Raw genomic sequence first — 10741 nt, forward strand, 5'->3', positions numbered from 1 at the left:
GACAGCCACAGCCCGAGTCTGACACACGTCACAGTGAACCTCAAAGGCTACCACAGCGCGAGTCAGAGACGCGTCACAATGAGCAGCACTTGACACAGGTACGCGAACAGGAGGTACGTCCATTGATACATCTGTCCCTCTCTCCTCCCACCCAGCCATCCCTAGCTCCATCCACCCACTCATCTGTGTCTGTCCCTCTGTCCACCCTTCTCTCATCCACCCCTTCAATCTAAACTCTTTCCATTTGTCCCTTGTCCGTCGATCCATCCTTCTCTCCATCCACCTACCCCCCTCACCTCTTATCATCCTCTCCGTCCATGCTTCCCTCCATCCACCTACCCTTTTACCTCTTATCCTCCTCTACATCCATGCTTCCCTGCATCCACCTACCCCTCTACATCTCATCCTCCTCTCTGTTCATTCTGAGGTACTACTTATCTATGTTGGAATATAATGTGAATTACATGTGCCCCGTAGTGCTTTACAGGCCACTGCAGTGGGTTCTTGTGCTTCTAAGCGCCGAATTATAAGTGACCACAAGTGTGCCAGGCTGCTGTGCCGTGGAGCGCGCCTTTTAGTGTTTGAGCATGCGCAGCGGCAGGGTGTCTGCAGGTGCAGCGAAGGGCACCCGAAGCTATGTACGCGGCAGAGATTCACTGCACGACGTTAGGTAGAGAACGCACATTTGTGGCGTGTTTGTGTAACTGTGAGTGCTGGTGTGCACAGGGGTATTTGTGTCTTTGTGTGTTTGCCGGCGTGTATGTGCCTGAGTATTGGCTGTGTCCACATGTTGGTTTTTAGTGTGTGAGTTCGCGTGTTCCGGTCTCTGTGTGCCATGCCCCTGAGTTTACGTGTATTTTTAAGTCGGTGTATGCACCTGTTTGCGTGACTGTGTGCAGAGGGGTATCTGTATCAGTCGGAGAGTGTGTGACTCTGTATTCAACTGAGTGCGAGTGAGGGCTTTTTGTGTGTGGGATTGGGTATTGCGGTGTCTGTATGCCACTTACCTTATTTTCGGTGCATTTTATGTCGGTGTGTTTGTGTGTGACAGCGTGAGTCTGTGTATTCTTCGAGGGCGAGTCGGTGTGGTTCGTCCGGGTGTCCCGTGCGCGTGTATATGTTTGGGGCAGCGTCTGTTTGTGAGTGTGTCTGGATTGCTCTTTGTGTGCAGGTGTCGGTGCACCTGTCCTGTGTGCACTTCTGTCTGCATGCCTCTTTGTATATGTGGTGTATGTTTCGTTTCAAATGTGATGCCCTTGACCGTCCAACTAGCTACAGCAACAATGTGACGCCACAGTGTGACAGCTCCCTGCTTGTAGTGATGTTGTAGTACAATAACCCAGACACACGCCTTTAAACTGCAGCACAACCCTCTTTAATTACCATCTGCTCTAGCAATCTTTCCTTTTGCAACAGGAAGTACACAACTTAATGTAAGCCCGAAACTGCTGTCATTCTTTCCTAAATCTGCTGTAATTTTTTTTCTGAGTAACATGCAATGCTGCTTTCATGGAAGAAACGCTGTTCGCTTCGGAGCGAACAGATCTGGGTGCAGCGTTTGTTTAATATTACCCCAGTCACCCAGCCATGATAGTAAGGACTGCATATTCGTCCTAATTGTAGACTTTGTTGTGCCCATGGAAGGCATGCGTATTTATTCTGGGATTTAACATTGCATTGTAAAGTTTCTTATTTGATCAGTTCTGGTGTATATTCTGGGTTAAAACTTTGGCTGGGTCATTTTGGTGTGCTCAAAATTTGATTGCTTCCCAGGAGTGATTCTCGGATTTTAGATTTGGTGCGTGGATGCTTAGAGTGGGTAGAACAAGGTGTGTGGCTGGTCTCGGTGAGGGCTGCTACGCCTACGTCTTAGGTGTGGAGAGTTGGTGTGCGAATGCGCAGCGTGGAGGCCCACTCTGCAGGGGAGCTCAGGGTGACTGGTTTTACAGGGATGAACTGGGGCAGGGGTGAGACCCTCCAGGTCTTTGTTTGAGATGCTCATTCTATTTCTCTTTCATCCAGTCCAGTCTTGTTCTTTGCATTCTCGGGCTTATAATGAGAAAATCAGTTACAAGACCCAGAATACAAATAAAATAACTTAGTTAAAATGAACCACTTACACGAGGCAGAAGGGACCTTGAGCGATCTGGTTTTGCAGATTGCTGCTCTGTTTGGTGCAAGGTAGGTAAGGGGAGCAGAATCTTGGCAGTTCGACAGGAGTGTCAGGGAGGACACTGGAAGGAGGAAGGTCTTTGGATGACTCGGCAGAAAACTTTAGCATGACCATGTGAAACCATTCCATAGGAATGTCATTCATTTAATTGAGTTTTGTGCAAAGTGCACTTGTTACACAGTGCATCAGTGTATATCGAACCATCCTTTGTAATGGTTTCTACAAGGCATGACACGCTTGTTAATTCTGCTGTGGTCTCCTCTCAGGCTGCCTCTATCCTGTGCCCACCAGGGGCACTGGACTCGGGCTATGTTTTAAGACCAGGCTAATTTTTTATGTTTTAAGACAAGGTTAATATCCCCGCCATGGTCTTTTATTTACTCTGTTCCCCAAAGAAGACTCCTCCAAGGAAGACAGCCAAAAATTCTGCCTGTTGTTTGAGCCTTCCTGTGCACAGCTGTGCAAAGCATCTTTAGGAAAGAGGTGATCCGTGGTCCTGATGGGGCTCAATTTTTGAGGTTGACGGAAGGCACCTGGGGGCTGAGTAGGAGCCAGCATGAAATATTATTTACAGCGCTTAATGTTGCACTTTTTGCCACCAATAGGCGCTGTACATAACAGGTGTTACTATCACCCGTTTGCATGATGGTTGGGGTATCGACCTCGGAAGGATGAAACGGGGAGTTCGCCTTTCCTTGATTCTAACTGCTACAGGTTAATCAGAGAGCGAGTAAAGAGATCACATATTGTACACAAGATACACACCTGAAGTAAAGAGGTTTAACGCAGCCCGTTTGTAGTATGGGAAAATCAACTGGAAACCAAAGTAGAGAGATAAAACTTAGACGGGAGTTTTAGAAACACGTTTCTGAAGCAGACGGTTCTGTGTATGTATGCAGGAGAGAGATGCGTTAATGTAATTTAGCACATTGAACCCGCACAGACATTATGGTAATGCAGGTGTTTTTTGGCAGACATTGGTGTAGGGCCACGCTGTAACAAAGGCTGGGTGGAGGGTTCCAAATGCCAACCTTCCTTGGGGGGGATGTTTTGTGTGCCTTAGGTCACCCCTTGGTGATCCGGGTTCAGAGAGTGCGGCCTGGCTTTGTGCGTGCTGGCCGGGGTGTCGCGTAAATGGCGGCAGGTGCTGGTGGGCTGCCATGGTTGGCTGACCTCCTGAGTCACTGCCAGCCCATTGGCCACACGGAGAGCCATTTATTTCCTCACAAGTGACAGATGTGCTTGGTGCACGCCAGGCCTGCTAGTTGTGACACGCCCCCCGCAGGGGGCAGGGGGCATGGAGGGGCGAATGCCTCTCTTTGTTGAGGTCTTGAAACCGTCCCTCTGCGTGAAAGAGATCGCCACGCTGTGCCCCTGTGCCACCCTCCAAAGTAACCTGGATGGCATGTGCCATTTATGGAGCATGACAGGGGACCACCATGGCAAAGGACGCAGCTGCCATCAGCAAGTGGTCTTTAAAAACGCATTACATATTTTTTCTGGAATTTAATTAAATAGTGGCAGGATTAGCAAACTGTTTCGATGAGTGAGTCGTTAAAGCTTTGGCCCATATTTACTAAGGTACAAACAGGTCTCCTACATACAAGGTCCCTACAAAAATACAGTAAATGCTAAACCAGCTTCGGCTTAAGTGCACTTTGTAAAACGACTACTATACCCAAGCTCTGTCACACAGTGTGACCTTTAGCACACAACCTTCTTTTTGAACCCAAAGCTACTCTTTTTGTTTCTGAAGGAGGGATTTAATTAAGCTATTTGTATTCCAATAAAACACATTTTAATACATTTATAGTACAGATCCAGTAAAAAAAGGTAGCATTCTTCATATATTTGATTAGGCAGGAACACACCCAAAAAGTTCACACTAGTAGTTTAAACTCACTATTTCTAATCATGCATCTTTACTGCTGTTCATCTGTAAAGCTGTAATCATACATATTTTTTGTATTTTGCTGCTTTCACGCCGAGACTATATTATACATAGGGGCCCATACGTGCTCTTGAATATACATTGCGCCACCTGGCAGCTCTGCGACACGAGCTCAGAGGATACTGCCACTACAGTAGCTCGGAGTGTAGTCTGTAAACAGAAAGGTGGGAATAAAGCAAGTGTCAATTGCAGAATAATTGGTACCACTTGGTACCACTGCACCAGCCACACTACTTCCCTACTGACCGTTCTCCACTTCAGCCCCGTCTAAATTACAATTCCTGCTTGTGACCCTTTTGCCTGCTTGTGCTTGTTTTCCTGACCCTGTTGCCTGCTTGTGCCTCCGTGTGCCCCTGTTGCCTGCTTGTGCCTCCGTGTGCCCCTGTCGCCTGTTTGTGCCTCAGTTTTCGTGCCCCTGTTGCCTGCTTGTGCGCCCCTGTTGCCTGCTTGTGCCTCCGTGTGCCCCTGTTGCCTGCTTGTGCCTCCGTGTGCCCCTGTCGCCTGCTTGTGCCTCAGTTTTCGTGCCCCTGTTGCCTGCTTGTGCGCCCCTGTTGCCTGCTTGTGCCTCCGTGTGCCCCTGTTGCCTGCTTGTGCCTCCGTGTGCCCTTGTTGCCTGCTTGTGCCCCTGTTGCCTGCTTGTGCCCCTGTTGCCTGCTTGTGCCTCCGTGTGCCCCTGTTGCCTGCTTGTGCCTCAGTGTGCCCCTGTTGCCTGCTTGTGCGTCCGTGTGCCCCTGTTGCCTGCTTGTGCCTCAGTGTGCCCCTGTTGCCTGCTTGTGCCATGTGGGTGTGTGTGGAGGGCTCTGTGTGGCTGTGTGTGTGGGGAGGTTTGTGTGGCTGTGTGTGTGGGGAGCTTTGTGTGGCTGTGTGTGTGGGGAGCTTTGTGTGGCTGTGTGTGTGGGGAGCTTTGTGCGGCTGTGTGTGTGGGGAGCTTTGTGCGGCTGTGTGTGTGGGGAGCTTTGTGTGGCTGTGTGTGTGGGGGGGGCTCTGTGTGTCATTTGCGAGAGATAAAGCTAGTGGCATTGTAAATGACAATGCCATTTATTTATGTTAAAAAATACATAAATAAAAATAATGTCAAGAGCAATGCCAATAGCTCTAACTTTAACAAAGGCGAAACCATTGCATTGTAAATGCTTGTTCCTCTTTCTTTGTGTGCTGCAGACTGAGGAAAAAGCCTCTTGTGATTGTTTTTGTGCAAGGTTTCCCTTCCTGCACAAAAAAAATAATCCTGCAACGTGTGCTCCTGTGCAGCATGGTGTAAAGGTGCCTGTGTCGGCGCACAGCAGCCATTTGTGCGCCAGCGCAGGGCAAAAGGGCAGGAATGTGCTATATCTGATAGATACGGGGCATTCCTGCCCCATTCTTTTGCCATAGGGCAGTGCAGCAGGAAGGCCTGCAGCGGTGGCGCTGCCTTACGGCAAAACCTCATACATGAGGCCCTAAATATCCCATTGCTTGTGTCTCCTTAGCACATGCAGTAGAAATAATACCGTGCAAACCAATCAGCTTTCTCAGAAAGCGGGCATTAACTCACATTAAAGGCCTCCCCTCTGCCACTCGGAATCACTTTATGTCACAAAGATCCACCGACCCGTCAGAACGGGACTCGCGCAGATGAACTCATCACACTGCCAGTTAATCAGTAATACTTATCAGAATACTAAAGATATAATCGCCTAGCAATACCGATGATTTACAGTGCTTAGAAATTGCAGAAGTGCAGCACAAAGCACTATAAAGAAAACGAGCTATTTCGCTTTTTTAAAGGTAATACTCAGAAGGAGTTTTCTAAACCTTTCCTACACCCAGAAAGCATCTTCTACGGGCATTTGTGAATATTCTAAGGGGGTGGGGCGTCGATATAAGTGATCTAGGCGCTATGTCTGCTCCCTTACCTTCAATATGGGAAGCATAACTTGGGTAGGAGGCAACTATCTCATGATAAGGGCCCCTAGATTGTTCAACAAAGGCATGTTTTACCCCAGGCGGATTGTTTTTCAGTTTGTATTTTTCTTGGGGATCTCAAGGTAATAATAGCCACTGAAGACACACCAGGAGCGTGCAATCATTTCGTGATAACATTCGCTAAGGTGTCAGTTGATTTCCCTTTCACAAACAAACCCCCTTGACACCCTCGCCATGCAACCAATCACCGAAGCCGTACACGTCGCAGCCCTGCCAGCTGACCAGTTGAAAAGCGCTTTTCTCTCTTCACCCTGACAGACATCTTAGAACCGTTCAAATAAAGTTACCCAAATATACGACACCGCCATGCCCAACATATCACATAAGAGGTATACATCGGGCTGGCAATTGGTACAGAAAACAGTCAGTACAGGGACAACTGACCACCTCTTGAACGCAAAAGGGCAACCTTGTCACCCCCATCCGTGCATCTGAATCCATGAATAATGTATTTTAACGATTAATTAAAAAAACATCGCACTTGGTTAAAAAGAAAATGAACAGATGCGTTAGTTACATCGAGAAATAAGGAAACCGAGAACAAAAGTGGCACATGACACATGTTTAAAATAACTAAACTCGTCTTACTTTCACACCACCCGGCAGACACTGTTACTGTGTCAGGCACTTAACAAGCCTCTAGCCAAGAACACACAACCAAGCAACATCTGGTCGAGGGAAGTCCCCGACGCCATAAAAAGGGCGCCTAGAATGAGAAAGTGCTTAGGTGCCACACTATGTTTGGAAGGCGCTATACAAAAGCGGATTGACAGAGCACACGCTGCTTTGTTCTGCACCCGATATTTTTCTACGGGCATGTCTTGTTTTGAGGTATTATTAACATTTGGTCCACGGAGCTGTAAGAACTCGCATGTATCGTGTGTCAGCGTAAGAGAGATAGCGCCTAGTGGGTCCCACAAGCCTCCGCCGACAGGCAAGTTGTTCACATACGCTGTGAAAGATCCAGGTGGAAAGTGTCTGGGTACACTACAGCTGCACAAAACAACCAGTGCACGCACTGGTGAGGAGTGGTGCCTCCCCCTTGCACACTCATGATTGTGCACAAACCAACCCGTACAGGCTGCCCGCACTGTTGTGACCGCAGGAGGCTCAGGCACTAACCCGCATCCTACACAGGTGTACTTGGATGTCCGTAGGAGAGTCTGTGGGAGACCTTGGAAACTACAGACGTGGACGCTAATCCCAGCTCCGACACTCAATTGTGTGATTCTGGGAACATCTGACCTCAAACTAGGAATATAAATAATGCAAACATATAATATAATATATCTATGCAGTGCTGCCCAGTACATGCCCCCGCTCCAAGAGCCCATCACAACCTATTCTGTGTGTTATCTGGTCTCCACTGGACTCCACGGACTCCAAGCCTTCGAGCTGAAGCACCTCATGCTGCAATAAAAATGTTCTCCGTAAAGCGCTGCGCTGCTCACTGGAATCAGATCCGCGCTACACACGAGGGTTGGCTTTTGATCCACTAAACGGCCTAGTCGGCGCTACCTTGGATCTGTAGTTGATGGCGCCACTCCAATCAAAGGTGCATCTTTCCACCCGGGTTTGTACCTCGCCAACCCTTGACGTACTCCAGGGTGTGGGTCCGCCCAGGCACGCCTCACTCCTCCGGTTCTACGTAACCTTTGCATTGGCACCGGCTCAAATTAAGCACCGACTGCTGGCGTCTCCCGATGCCCTCTGCCAGCGGGGGCATGTAGGCATTGAACCAAACCCATTCCCCGTGGTCCCTTCGGGTGCCACATGGACTCTTTCTTGCAGTGAAGCGAGAGGAGAAAGTTCACTTCTGTGCCCCCAGTTTGATCCTCGGGCCGGCTAATCTACTATTCTATCTCCAGTCCGGAAATATTCTGGGGAAGGTGAAACATGACATATATAGTCTAGATTAATGTATACATTATGTAAGTTAGCACCTCAGAGCAGTCTGAGAGGCTGCGACCCCGGGCGCAGCTGAAAGCAAACAACCCTGAGTAGCAGGTTTGCCTCTCCTGATGGCTGCAACCAGAAGAAAGCCCACTGAGCTAGCACCCAACCTACATGGAGGCCAGGCGGGGATGTATAGAGTCGAAGAATGCCATCAGATCAAGTAGTGCCAGGGTGCCCGAATAGGATAATATTGATTATTTGTATAGCGCTGTTGTATTTGGTGCCTTAAGAAAATGACATGTTGCCATGTGCGTGCTACCTTTCAGCTAGCTATGGCACCTTTTGTGAAGCAGTTTCAACCTGGGGTCCTCTTGAGGAATACAGTAGCGGGGCCGTAAGACAGCTGCCTTCAGTGCCCTTAATGTAGCACTGAACCTGCGCCTTAGATCACCTCTAAGCGCCGAGATGAAATTACTCATCCAATTCTTTTCCATGTCCGCAGTTTCTGTCCCCTGCTGATGGAGAAATCCAGCCCGTGTTTAGCCAACCGAGTTATGCGTTGGTGTAAGCCCGGCAGCGCTCCAGCTGCCTCTAGGCACTAGACGTCACACCCAAGAAGCTGCCACTATCCCATGGATGATTGCTCGCACGTCATCTTCCAAATGGCCATGTATTATTGAATAACGGCGTGCAGATGCGCAATGCACGAGGGCATCTACCTTCATTTATTCATTCATCTAATCCACTGTCCACGCTTCCAGATACCTCTCTTTACACCTACCCACATACCTATCCATGAGATCCAATGCATCCTCCCATCCTTCCAACCATCATAAATCAATCCAGAGTCCTGCTTCCGTCCCTGCATCAATCCATTGGTGCTCCCGTCCATTCATCATCCATCCATTCACCCATCCATCTGTGCGCTCGTCCAGCCTCACCCACCCATTTAACATCCATCATAAACCAAGCAAGAATACTTATTGGGGCCATCCGTCCATTAATCCAAGGGTGCGCCCGTCCTTCCATCATCCACCTGTGCCCTTGTCCATCCACCCACCCATCCATATGTGCTCCTGTCTAATTATCATCCATCCGGCCAACATGCGTCTGTGCGTCCGTCCGTTCACCCATCTAACCATGCATTCATACAGTGACCTTACCATCCACAAATGTAGTTATCATTGATCCATCTATCCATCTATCAATCCATCCATCCCTCCATCTAACCATGCACTCATACACCTACCTCGCCGTCCACAAATCAATCAATCTATCTATCTATCTATCTATCTATCTATCTATCTATCTATCTATCTATCTATCTATCTATCGATCTATCTATCTATCTATCTATCTACCTACCTATTTATCTATCTATCTGTCTATCAATCCACTCATCAGTTTATCTGTGCATCCATCCCCTCCACCCAACAATCCAGACTCACCTGCTGAGTGTGTAGAGCAGTTTTTCCTGTCTTCTATGCGCTATCCTTAGGGCCGCCTCCAGCTGTTCCTAGCTCCTCTGACAGTTGTATATGAGGGGAAGCGGGTAAATGCTATGGCTTGGATGTGGGGGAGTCAGAGGGTTCGGATCAGCAGAGCCCAGGAGCGTGGGCTCAGGGTGCCACTGTCAGCCAGGCAGAGTCCAGGACCGGGAGTGCGGGCTCGGGGTGTCAGCCCAGCAGAGCCCTGGAGAGTGGTGGCTCGAGGTGTCAGCCCAGCAGAGCCCTGGAGAGTGGTGGCTCGAGGTGTCAGCCCAGCAGAGCCCTGGAGAGTGGTGGCTCGAGGTGTCAGCCCAGCAGAGCTCTGGAGAGTGGTGGCTCGAGGTGTCAGCCCAGCAGAGCCCTGGAGAGTGGTGGCTCGGGGTGTCAGCCCAGCAGAGCTCTGGAGAGTGGTGGCTCGAGGTGTCAGCCCAGCAGAGCCCTGGAGAGTGGAGACTCGAGGTGTCAGCCCAGCGCCGGGGTTGCCAGCCAGCTCCACGCGCGCACAGCCTGGGGCGTCCCGGGGTCCGGTGCCAGTGGGGCAGCGCCGGGCTGTCTGGACATTTAAATGCCTGCCAGCTGAGAGCGCTGCCCGCGGCCCCGCTCACCATTGGCCCAGAGGCTCCAGCACGAAATGACCGTCTGAGCCCTATCCGCCCCTTTAACACTTCCTGCAGCCTCCTGCGGGGAGGGGGCGGGGCGGAGGGGCAGGAGGGGGCTCAGGGGTAAGTGGAGGGAAGCGGCCCACGGGAGGGAGGGACTGGGGAGAACTGAGAGAGGAGCAGAGCAGAGCGAGAAGAGATCAAGGGGGAGAGAAGGGGAGAGACGGCAGGAACGAGAGGAGGAGGACAGAGGGGAGAGCGAGGGCGCAAGTGAGAGGACTTGAGAGGGTAAAGGAATAAGATGGGGAGAGAAAGAAGGGGCAAAGAGAGGGCGAGAGAGCGAGTGAGTGGATGTAAGAGGGTAAAGGAATAAGAGGGCGAGAGAAAGAAGGGGCAAAGAGAGGGCGAGAGAGCGAGTGAGTGGATGTAAGAGGGTAAAGGAATAAGATGGGGAGAGAAAGAAGGAGCAAAGAGAGGGCAAGAGAGAGGGTAAGTGAGAGGGTAAAGGGAGGGAGTGAGAGAGTGAAGGGATGGAAAGTAAAGGGAAAAGTGAGAAGAGAAGGACAGGGAATGAGGGTGAGGGGTAGTGAAGGGATAAGAGGTAAAGTGTGATAAATAGAAAGCAAGAGAGATGGGAGAAGGACAGGGAGTGAGGATCAGAGAGAATGAA

General features: G+C 49.9%; 1 protein-coding gene across 1 annotated transcript in view; it reads right to left on the reverse strand.

The window, feature by feature from the left end:
- Positions 1 to 9769, reverse strand: part of GREM1 (gremlin 1, DAN family BMP antagonist) — a 94014-nt gene extending 84245 nt beyond the window's left edge. The window contains exon 1 of the mRNA XM_086937026.1: positions 9434 to 9769. The gene's annotated coding sequence lies outside the window, so the exon portion shown is untranslated. The remainder of the gene's footprint in view (positions 1 to 9433) is intronic.
- Between the last annotated feature and the right edge of the window lie 972 nt (positions 9770 to 10741).

This window comes from Lissotriton vulgaris, chromosome 9, assembly GCF_964263255.1.
Source record: "Lissotriton vulgaris chromosome 9, aLisVul1.2, whole genome shotgun sequence".
NCBI classification, from domain to species: Eukaryota; Metazoa; Chordata; class Amphibia; order Caudata; family Salamandridae; genus Lissotriton; species Lissotriton vulgaris.